Genomic DNA, 12176 nt, shown 5'->3' with positions numbered 1-12176 from the left:
TAGTATATTTCATATGGTTTTTATGGGGCTTCAGCCCCGTTAGATTAGAACTTGTTGAATGTTTACACTTTGCCATAGTGGCTTGGGATGGTGGGAGGGTGCAGCCTCTCAGTTAGGGAGAGGCCGGCATGGGATGTTAGTTATATTAGGGTTTTGCTGGTATGCATTTTGTATTGCTCCAGGGTTAAAGGTGTGGATCAACCATCAGTCGAATTGAACCTTTTCATTCCCCCCTCTCAGACATGGATCTCGCAGATAAGAACAGGACCACAACCAAATTTGTAAGTTGGAATGTGAGGGACTGAACCACCCCGTTAAACGGAGCAAAGTGTTCTCACATCTGACGAAACTCAGGGCAGAAGTAATTTTCCTGCAGGAGACACATTTGCGCACGTCAGATATCTCTAGACTGCAAAGGGGTGGGTTGTCACAGGTATTCCATTCTAGGCTCAATGCCAAGTGTCGTGGGACAGCTATTTTAATTGGGAAAAATGTTAAGTTCTTTTCCTCAAAGGTAGTAGCAGATATCAATGGGAGCTTTGTGATTGTTCAGGGCAAGCTGTATGACCACTCAGTGGTTTTAGTTAACATATACGCCCCTAATTGGGACAACCCCCATTTCTTTTAAGAGTTATTTGAGAGCATTCCAGAGATGGGGACACACCATGTGATACTGGGAGGAGACTTCAATGCAGTTCTGCATCCCTCGCTGAACAGATCTAAAAAGCCAGTGGGTGCTACCTCTAAAGCTGCTCAAATTATAGGGACATTTTGTCAATTCAGTGGGATAGCAGACCCGTGGAGCTTCAAAAATCCGACAGTGAAAGAGTTCTCCTTTTTCTCTGCAGTACACCAGATGTACTCGAGGATAGATTTTTTTTCTTTTGGACAAACAAATGCTGCCCCTGTTAAAATCTTGTAGTTACGATAGCATTGTTATCTCAGATCATTCACCAGTCATTATAGAACTCTGCCTCCTAGATAAGCCAGCCACACGGTGAAATTGGCGACTTAACCCCTCCCTTCTATCGGACAAGGATTTTGTGAATATGATCTCGACACAGATTGATTTTTTTCTTGAAACAAACCACCTACCAGACACTAATATATTTACCTTATGGGAAACATTAAAGGTTTATCTTTGGGATCATATAATTGAATATAAAGCCCGTCTGAACAAGAGTAGGTCACAACGCCTTACAGAATTAATTCAGCTCATCCATGATGTTGACCAACAACATTCGGCCTCTCCATCTGCGGACCTCTGTAAGAAGAGATTTGCTTTGCAGATGGAGTTCGATCTTCTTACAACTAAGCAAGCAGCGGAAATATTTTTGAAATCAAGACAGAGCAACTATGAATATGGAGAACGGGCAAGTAGGCTACTTTCCTATCAGCTGAGGCAATACTCGGCGGCCAACTTCATTAACGAAATACAGGCTACAGATGGCAGTATTAAGTCAGACCCGAAAGACATTAACAAGCAGTTTAAGCTTTTCTACTCTGCTCTGTACACTTCAGAAAGCATACATGATCATAGATTCTTAGATAATTTGGACTTACCTACCATAAGTGAAGAAGACAAAGCCAGCCTAGAACAACCAGTATCAGTGGTAGAGATCAGTCAAGCGATTAAACTGATGAAAACTAAAAAGGCCCCGGGCCCTAACGGGTACCCTATTGAGTTTTATAAGATATTCGCTAATAAATTGTCACCCTGACTGCGCTCTGTATATGTGGTGTCACTTCTTCAAGAGAAACTCCATTTATCTATGATGCAAGCCACAATATCTGTTTTATCAAAAAAAGGTAAAGACCCAACCAAATGTGAGTCCTACTGGCCAGTCAGCCTTCTCACATGTGATTATAAAATACTTACAAAAATCCTTGCCCTCACATTAGAATCTATAGCACCAACCATTGTCCACCCGGATCATACGGGGTTCATAAAGGGCCGACAATCATTTTACAATTTGCGTCACCTCTTTAATATATTATATTCCAAGCACTCGACCCAGACACCTGAGGTAGTCATTTCACTAGATGCACACAAAGCTTTTGACCGCATCGAATATAATCATCTTTTCAACACTTTAGGCAAATTTGGATTTTGGGCAGACTTTTATTTCTTGGATTCAGACAGTATATACTCTTCTGCAGACGGCAGTTAGGACTAACAATATTGACTCGGCCTATTTTACTCTGCAAAGGGGCACAAGACAGGGTTGTCCCTTGTCCCCTCTCCTCTTTGATCAGGCTATCGAACCTCTAGCTATAGCATTAAGGCAAAATGATGGGATAAGGGGTATAGCCAGGGGGGGGTGAGGTCCACAAGGTAGCGCTATACGCCGATGACCCCTTGCTGTTTGTGTCAGACCCTGAGGTCTCGATTCCAGAGTGCCTGGAAACCATCACACAGTTTGGCGCAGCCTCAGGTTACAAAATCAGCCTGACAAAGAGTGTGATACTCCCAATTAACAGTAAAGCAGTAGCAATGTCCCTTGATGCATATCCTTTCCGAGTAATGACTGAGGCTCTGACATATCTGGGAGTTGAGGTAACTATCTAAAGAATTTCCCAGTTTGGGATCAATAAAGTAAATCTATCTATCTATCTATCTATCTATCTATCTATCTATCTATCTAGTCTATTAAAGACCTTACTCGCTGGTCGGCTCTCCCACTCTCCCTGGCTGGTCGCATCAGTTCGGTCAAGATGGTTATCCTCCCTATATTCCTTTACTTATTTCAGACAGTCCCTGTTTTTTTTTTTTTTTTTTTTTTTTTTGTGCTGATCATTTTTTAAGGGTATAAGGGTATATAAGGGTATTTATAAATGTATAAGCACTTTTATTTGGAATAAAACGATAGCTCATGTATGCAAAGCTATATTGGAGAGGCGTAAGGCCAATGGTGGCCTGGCATTGCCTAATTTTTTAGATTATTACTGGGCAGCTAACATGCACAAAGTAACTATTTGGTATGACACTCTCATGAAGGTTGAAGGCCAAAACTGGTCCTTCATGGAACCGAAGTTGTGTGCACCTGTCTCCCCGGCTTCCATGGTCTGTGCTCCTCTGCCACTGGTCATGGGGGTCCATACGGATAATCCACTTGTGAGGGCCGCCCTACGTGTATGGACCAAACTCCGCAAGCACTTTGGCTACATTCAGGCACTAGTGTCCATGCCTACTTCCTCCAACCCTTTGTTTAGACCTTCCTTGTTGGATACTACTTTTCAAATCTGGGAAATCAAGGATCCATTTTGTGGGGGACCTGTTCATAGATGGGGTGTTTAGTTCGTTCGACCAACTGGTTAAAAAGTACAACTTACCAAGGTCCCATTTTTTCAGGTACTTACAAATCCGTGACTTCACTCGCACACAGTTCTCAACATTCCCAACCAAACCACCAACCAACGCATTGGACGAGTGTCTTAAGACTAAGCCATATCAACGTGGCTATGTGTCTAATTTATATAGTAGGATTCAAGAAATGGAAGGCTGCTCTTTTGAACACCTAAAAGCGCAGTGGGAGGAGGACTTGGGCTCAGACCTCCCTGACACGACTTGGCAATGGGCTATTGAAAGAATGCACAAGTCTTCAATCTGTGTGAGACATGGATTGATACAGTTTAAAGTGGTCAATCATTTACATTATTGTAGAACCAAACTAGCACATATATATCCGGGTTCAGACCCACACTGTCTCAGATGTCTTCAGGCCCTTGGCACCTTAGGACATATGTTTTGGCTGTGTCCGAAATTGCACAAATTCTGGTCAGAGATCTTTAACACCTTCTCCTATATCTGTGGAAAAGAAATTAAACCAGACATGGCCATTGCAATATTTGGGGTAGTCCCTAGCGACACCAAGGTGTCTACGCACCACTCAGATCTAATGGCATTCACAACATTATTGGTCCACCGCCTTATACTTCTCAACTGGATATTCCCCACTCCCCCATCCCACCCACGCTGGGTCCATGAAGACATGTCATTCCTAAAATTAGAAAAAAATTAGATGTACAGTGCTGGGCTCCTCAAATAAATTCAAGAAGACATGGCAGCCCACTAATATCGCTAATATCTTTGTGCAATATGTTTTCTTTACTGGTGATGTTTTAACCCGATATCACCTGTTTAAGTCACTGTTACAGACATTTGCAATGTGTTTGTTTTTGTAACAAGGTGCCAGCGACTATTGTGCCAGTATGTCACCATTCTACATTCTGTGTTTTTTCTTGTTTATATTGTTGAAAATTCAATAAAAACAATTTGAAATAAATAAGAACATAACAGACAGCAGCAACAATATCATGAGAGCCAAAGAACAAATATGATCCACCTTCATTGGTGTTAAACAATGTCCAAAGCAAATGTGAATAGCAGCTCCAGACATCACTGCTCTAAAACAGAGCTTTGCCACTTCTTAGCCACAGACTGTGCATTTCACTCTGAGCACTTTTAAACATAAAGCGTCTCCACACACTGTTGATAAGCATTTAACACAAACTGAGCCACATGGAACCCTTTGTACCGCAATCTGCATTCATCAGTCAAGGAAAACAAATTATTTTTAAGAAAAGCCTCTATCGATTATGATATAATGGACAATAAAACAACCAGTGCATCTCATTTTCCACCTGTCCCAGGTAACACAGGTGACACTTTCTATCCTCCTCTGGAAGTGAATGGAAAAGATCCCACATCTCAGCACAGACACACCTCTGAGCTCTGCTCAGGTTAAGGGTCACCTCGTGCTCTGACTGTCTCGTGTTCTGAAGAATTAAATATTGACCTTTATATATTGACCAGAATATATTGAGCTTTTTGGTCAGATTTATTTAGAATGAAAACTTGGTCACTTTTCCTTGTGGCAAAAATTAACATTTCATAATTCACATTTTTAGCAAAATAAATTCAACATCTCAGTGACTGTAACTTAAAAGAATGCTTGTTGAATTTCACAATCTTAAGCAAAATTGACAAGATGACACAGTTTGGTTCAATAAGTCGACTGCACGTAACTGTGAAACTGATAACAGCAAACCATCTGTTTTATCAGCAGTTTGACATATTTACCCATCATCAGCAGAGGGCTGTGTGTCTTTGGGATGAAAATGTCGATCCACAGAGCGGTCGCTCTTGAAGCACACACAGCTGGGTCCAGGGGAGTCTGGTCTCTCCTGCTGGATCCTGATAGAAACATCATGAACACAATGAAGGGATCTGTGTCTCTATGAACAACACTGTTTTACTTTCTTAGGAACACTAACATACTCAGATAATAATCACATACTTATTTTCAGAAGCAACATTATGTGTAAGAGATAATGTGAACACACACAGAGCTTTTCCTGTGAATAATGCTGCTGTGCTGATTTGCCTGCTGAGCTCTGAGATGGAGAACAGTCATGGACAGTCAGAGATCCTCATCTCACCTCTTAGCTTTGGTCTGGCTGTCATGTTCCCCAGACAGAGTGCTTTCAGAGGCAGGGAGCCCCTCCTCTCTCTCCTCACACACATCCATAGCCGAGCCGACACCTTGACACAAACACAGCGGCTGATTGATGACAACAAGCTTTCCATGACAGGATGTGTGCTGTCTTCCTGTCAGCACCATGTCACATATACAGAGTGGACGTAACACTCAGAGCAGCCGCCCTTTCCATCAAACCCACTGAGCAGCTTCATCTACAGAGGACTTTGAATCCTCTGGGACTCTTCACACATGGACTGGAAACTACTGACGTTTACAAAGCTCTCATTTCAGCCTCTCAGCAACATTCACTGCATTTTTGCTTTTCATTTTCAGCAGAGAATTTGGAGATAACTCGACGTTTAAATGTGTATTTATAATAGTTATAAATCATGTCTATTTGTTTTATTGATTACTTTTCTGTTTTTTTCTGGTAATAATTCTGCAAATGTTCATTTTTGTTTGTTTTTTTTAAAGAAAAGTTAATTTACTCATGTTTCAAAGGGTCAGCATTGAATGGTCGGTGATAGCAGTGTTACAAAAATGAAAGTAAAACAGGTGAAATAAATGATAAACATGTTTTTCTCTCTTGTTGAGTCAACAGCAGAAAAAGGGAAACTTCAGTCAAGCCGATCGAAACTGTCACACTGGCTGTTTTCTGCTTTGTTCACCAGTGAAATGAGTTCAAATTACAATCCACCTTAACTGACTTTGAACATGGATAAAAAGAAAGAAAGAAAAACACATTTTAAACATTTCAGACAAAGTTGATTTTTCCATGTCAGACATTAAAAGTGAACATGACGGCACAATGAATATTTATTTCTGTAAAACATATAAATCCCATGTTTACAGACCCTCCCACCATCTTGTGCTCCCAGTCTGCTCTGCAGTCTTCCAGCTGTGAGACACAAACATCTGTACTGATCCCTGGTTGGGTCTTTACCTGCTGAATCACATCCACATCAAATCCAAGAGACTTTCCAGCTTCATGTGGAGAGGAAACCCAGAGAGAGAAGACGCCGCTGCTTCTCCTGTTGCTCCGAGGCTGCAGTCACTTCCTCATGACTTCAGTGTCACAGTGTGGAAACGTCAGAGCCACATCCCAGCTGAGAGCGTAGAAGCTGTCAGAGACATGAAGGGGCTGCTCAGGATGAAGGACTTGTCCTGAGCTGCAGGGAGAGCGGCCAGTCCAGTGGAGTCCAGCTGCTTCACAGCAGCAACATGGACAATCTCAACTTTCAGCACAGAGGGAGCAGCACGGCCTGTTCAAAGCAGCACCAGGCTCTGCTTTCACTCTCACATTCTGTTTATGGAGCGTGAGCGCCACCGGGTGGACAGGAATGGAAGTTCTCTGGATCCTTTTCATCCATCCAGAGAATATCAAAGTGAACAGCAGGCTTCTGAACTTTTAGAAATGGCTTTGAAATCCACAGTTTTGAGGAGTTCTCATTCCAGAGCTTCTTGTCCTCCATGCCAACACTGTAAACAGCTGAGAAATATTTCTCATGAATCACCGTCCTCCCTCCAGGCTTCTCACTTGTCTCTCTGTTTTAAATGACCTACTTTTTTCATAATATTGTTTATTTTGTGTGAATTTGTCTCTTTTTACTGTGAAGTGTCTTTGAGTACCAAGAAAAGCCTAATCAAATAAAATGTATTATTATTATTATTATTATTATTGTTGTTGTTGTTGTTGTTGTTGTTATTGCTACTATTAATATTATTGCTATTATTATTGTTATTATTATTATTATTATTATTATTATTATTGTTGTTGTTGTTGTTGTTGTTAATACTTTGTTATAATATTGTATGCAGACTCAAATGACTGTGCTGTTCTTTGTATCCCTTGGTTTGATGTATTTTCAATGTCATTCAATAAATCCACTTCTTTTAGGGCTGCAGTATATTTTTGTCCACAAGGTGGCAGTCTATGGGCCGCTTCCAGCTGTGCCGGGTTCAGCCTAACCTCACTGTGACGGAGGAAGATAACAAACATCATGAAGGTCATTTGTCACAGAGCAGCAGAAGCACCAAACTGGTTCTCCTGACAGACAGTGTGAGGGGAAAAGCTGCTGGTTTCCATACAGGAACGCAGATCAGCGGCTCCGGCACAGCATAGGTAGTGTTTCCCCTGGGACTCTGGCTTTGGCCCAGGGTGAGGGCGCGCTTGGCCCGGGAACACACTCATCTTGGTGGTGATGAGTGGACCTGAGCGGCCTGTCAGGGGGAGGGAAGGCCATTTCAAACAGGAGGCCGCCGCTTTGCTTGGAGCTCGAACCCGCGGCTGTAGTGCTTGGAACGGCCGTGTGGGCGTCCATTTGACTTGGACCAGGAGTGCAAACGCGCTCATCCTCGCCACTGGTGGTGCACTCAGGCTGTGGTACAATGCGGTTAAAAAACGCTGATATTTTTGTCTGTTCTTCAGGCGGCTGGAGCGACGTGACATGAAATATTTATTTGACTTACAGGGGTTCAGGTGTGATTCTCCTCTGTTCTCCTCCTCTCTCTGGATGGGTTTGCAGGTGTGACTGCTGTGTGATCAGAGCAGAGCCCCGCCCTCCTTCTCACAAGACAGCAGAGCGCATTCCCACCAGATAGACCCCAAATTGAAATTACAGGTTTTTCCAATCGCTTTACCTCCTCTGTCAGCTCAGAAACCTTGGTATCAAAACAGTAAATTCATCGGCCTGATGAGAGGCTCTCTGGCCAAAATAACAGATTTTGTTTACAAAAGGTTCTTATGGCAAAACATTTGTAGCAGAACACAAAATACAGCTATCAGTTTGAACAAGGTTCTCCTGTGTGCTACTGTAACCCGGATGCAAAATGCAGTCAGTCACATGCGTCACGTGACTGACGTGCTGCCAGTCAGTGCCGCATAAAGGTGTGTGCGGAAGTGGCATAGCGGGTTTTTTGCTAAGTCACAGGTGTGCCGAGTTGCTGCAGGAGCCTTGTGTCCGGTCCGCCGAGAGCGAGTGTGTTTGGTCCGCCGACAGCGAGTGTGTTTGGTCCGCCGACAGCGAGTGTGTCCGGTCCGCCGAGAGCGAGTGTGTTTGGTCGTTCATAGCGAATTGGCCAGAAAAGCTGGTGAGTGTTTGAATAATTGTCTCTGTTAGCTTCGCGGTTAGCGCGGCTAACACGATGCGGCTAGCATGGCTATAGCGGCTAGCGTGGTTAGCCTAGTGTTATGAGTGCCATAGCGGCTAGCACGGCTACCGCGGCTAGCTTACATGAGCTGAATTGATTGAATTACTTTATTTTCCTTAATTGTTATTTACTTTATTTATTATTTATTTTACACTTCAGTGGAAGTGTACTCTGTGTTGAATGCTTGTTAACATGATTACATAATTGAATGTGTGCACAATAATGAACCCAGGATCCTGTCCTATACACAGACCAGGTTGATGGCGAGCTACCAGGACTGTTGACTTCATAGCCAAGCTTCTACTTCTCTCCTGCCGGTCCTGGTAGGAGGCTCCTTGCAGCCAGTGTTTTTTTTTCTCTTTTGGGAAGGACTTTTCTTTTGGAGGACTCTATTCTTTTTCTAAAGGAACTCTGGTTGATAACTAAAACCACAACAAATAACCTTCACGGACTTCGGACTATACACTTATATGGACAGCTGCCTTAACTGGCAGTAAGGGTTGAGTGTGTTATTCCGCTTGTGCTATGAAATGAATTGTGGAAAAAAAGAATTGAAGAATTAAGTTGTGAACTGTGAATTTATTTAGAATTGTTTTGTTTTGTTTTGCTTAATGGCCATTCTCCAAATGTAACAGTTGTTGCATATATTTTTTATTTTTTTGTTGTCAATACATGGTACCATTTCTTCACCAAATTGCGTCTTGTGTGATTCAGTACTGTTAATTTCCTCCCTGAGCCGAACCCTCTTCTGATTTCTAGTCCAACTGTTATTTAAATTTACTTTATATAACACATTTTTATAATTTGCTATTCATATAGGTTGCATAATTTCATGGCGAGCTAGCCAGGAGTAACTGTTACAGTGCTGAAATCACACCAGTGGGCAATAATAAGTAATCATGGATATCCTTGCTAAATATGGTATTAAAATACCCAATGCAGTGGTGATTGAGGGAATTACAAAGACAGAAACTGATGATGAAGTCCTTGACTTTTTGCAGCAATATGGTTCTGTCTCTAAATCTGAAATGATAGATGAGTCCGGCTCCACTTTCGACTCATTGTTGAATACAGTTCTGGTGACGCGTTAGCTGCATTGCGGCCCATCCTGCCACACTCTTACCAGGCAAGTAATTCAAAAGTAGTGTATAAAATTTCTGACTTATCAACCGTCTGCGTAGCCCAGGTTGAGAGCTCTGCAACAAAAACTTACCTTGCAGAGCTGCAAAATCTTGCGAAACTTACCGGGAAGGACATTGCAGATGTCCTGAAGGGTGCGATGTCTCAAATTGGTCACTCTATCCCAGTTCTGCATCCTGTCCCTGTCTCAGTGAAGGAGTTCATTGCCGCCTGAGCCTTCACACCCTGTGTCTTCTGTCACATTCCCAACTGCAAATCCTGCTGTTCTTAGCACCACTCGCCACAGCCTGAGGGGGGAGCCATTCTCTTTTCAGTCTGCATCTCAGCCCAGAACTACACCAGCCGGGCCAGCCATAGCTGCTCGTGAGATCAACCCACCAGAAATACAACGGTATGTTGTCGAGCATATAGTCAAGAATGAAGATAATGCCTTTCACCTCTCAGCACAGAGGCTCAGATCTTTCTCTGGAAAGGTGCCACGGCCACAGAATGAAACAGACTATGATACATGGCGCTCTGGTGTAGAGTTGCTGCTGCAAGACCCTGCAGTGTCCGATCTACAGAGTTCAAGGAAAATTTTTGAAAGTTTGCTGCCCCCTGCTGCTGACATGGTCAAGCACCTTCGACCTGACACACCACCAGTCATCTATTTGCAAACTCTAGACTCTGCATATGGCACGGTACAAGATGGAGATGAACTTTATGCAAAATTTATATACACTTTTCAAAATGCTGGAGAGAAATCATCCGCATATCTTCAGCGACTACAAGTTGCCTTGAATGCTGCTGTAAAGAGGGGAGGAATCTCAGAAGATGAAGTCAATAAGCATCTTCTCAACCAGTTCTGCAGAGGTTGCTGGAATGACGCTCTCATTGCCCAGTTGCAACTTAAACAGAGGAAATTGAACCCCCCTTCATTCTCTGAGTTGCTACTCTTGCTTCGCACTGAGGAAGATTGTGAAGCTGCTAAAGCAGTGAGAATGAAGCAACATCTGGGCCCCAGTAAGCCAAAAGCCATCACCCAAGCTCAATATGCCTTTACAGACAGCGATGGGAAGGGTGCATGCGCCACCTTGACAACACTCACCCAGCAACTCACAAAGCAACTGGCCGATATTCAACGACAACTAGCAACACTAACAGCTGCCCAATCTGGTCCAAAGAACCCAGCACTCCCAAAGACCACTAGTGGCAGTAAATTGGGTGGAGGTCCACGAGCTGGGAAGTCAACTGTCACACCATCAGCCATAACCCCCCCTCTTGGACCAAAGCCCGGTTACTGTTTCTGCTGTGGTGAAGACGGCCACATTAAGTTGCAGTGCGACAAACCCCCAAATCCAGCTCTTGTCACCATAAAGAGAAAAGAGTTCACAGAGAAACAGCAGAAGTGGCGGAGTTCTAATAGCCACGTTCGGCCTTTAAACTAGAGCCGGTTCCTGTTAAGGGGCGAACAGGCACCACCGTGGACCAACAGTGTCCCACCAATCAGAAACCTGCTGAGTGTGCAAAACTGAAGAGATCAAGCACAACCTGGCGGCTGCCCAAAGGACTTGTGGGCTCACGATGTACTGCAGTTGTGAATATTTCAGGCCAAGATTTTCATTGCCTTCTGGACACAGGTTCGCAAGTAACAACCATTCCAGTCTCTCTCTACAACCTGCATTTCTCAGATCAACCAGTCCAATCACTGCATGACCTCCTCCAAGTAGAGGGTGCAGCAGGTCAAGCTGTCCCATACCTGGGTTACATTGAAACAACCATAACCTTTCCCCAGGACTTCCTTGGCACAGCATTCACTGTTCCCACTCTTGCTCTCATTGTTCCTGATGTCAGATCAGACTTTCAATTATCTGTCTTGATTGGTATGAACACTCTGGAAGCATTGTATGATCAATACTCTCAGGATGACAACAACTTCTTGCCTTCATTGCATGGATATCGTGCAGTATTAAAGGTGTTGCAGATACGTCACCGACAGAACCAGGATGGAGTCATCAGACTAGCCAGCAAGGCTCCTGTATTGATTCCTGCTGGACAAACTATTGCCGTTGACGGCAAAATTGAACCCCCAGTACCCTCTACAGGACATTGTGCACTCATTGAACACCCTTCAACCCCTCTGCCTGGTGGACTCTGTGTTTCAAACTGTCTGATAACACTACGGGATCGGTCACTGTACACAGTCCCTGTTGTCTTGTGCAACAAATCTGAGCAAAATGTCTTTCTTCCACCCACCAGTATCATTGCAGCGATTAGTCCTTCCCCATGTGTTTTGTCACACCATGTGGTGCCCAACCCGCCAACATCTGAGAACCATCCCGTAACCCCCCTGAACTTTGATTTTGGAGCTTCACCTATACCAGAAGAATGGAAAGAGCGTATAACCAATAAACTCAACAATCT

Source organism: Myripristis murdjan, chromosome 1 (assembly GCF_902150065.1).
Source record: "Myripristis murdjan chromosome 1, fMyrMur1.1, whole genome shotgun sequence".
Taxonomy (NCBI): Eukaryota; Metazoa; Chordata; class Actinopteri; order Holocentriformes; family Holocentridae; genus Myripristis; species Myripristis murdjan.
This window is presented reverse-complemented; position numbering follows the sequence as displayed.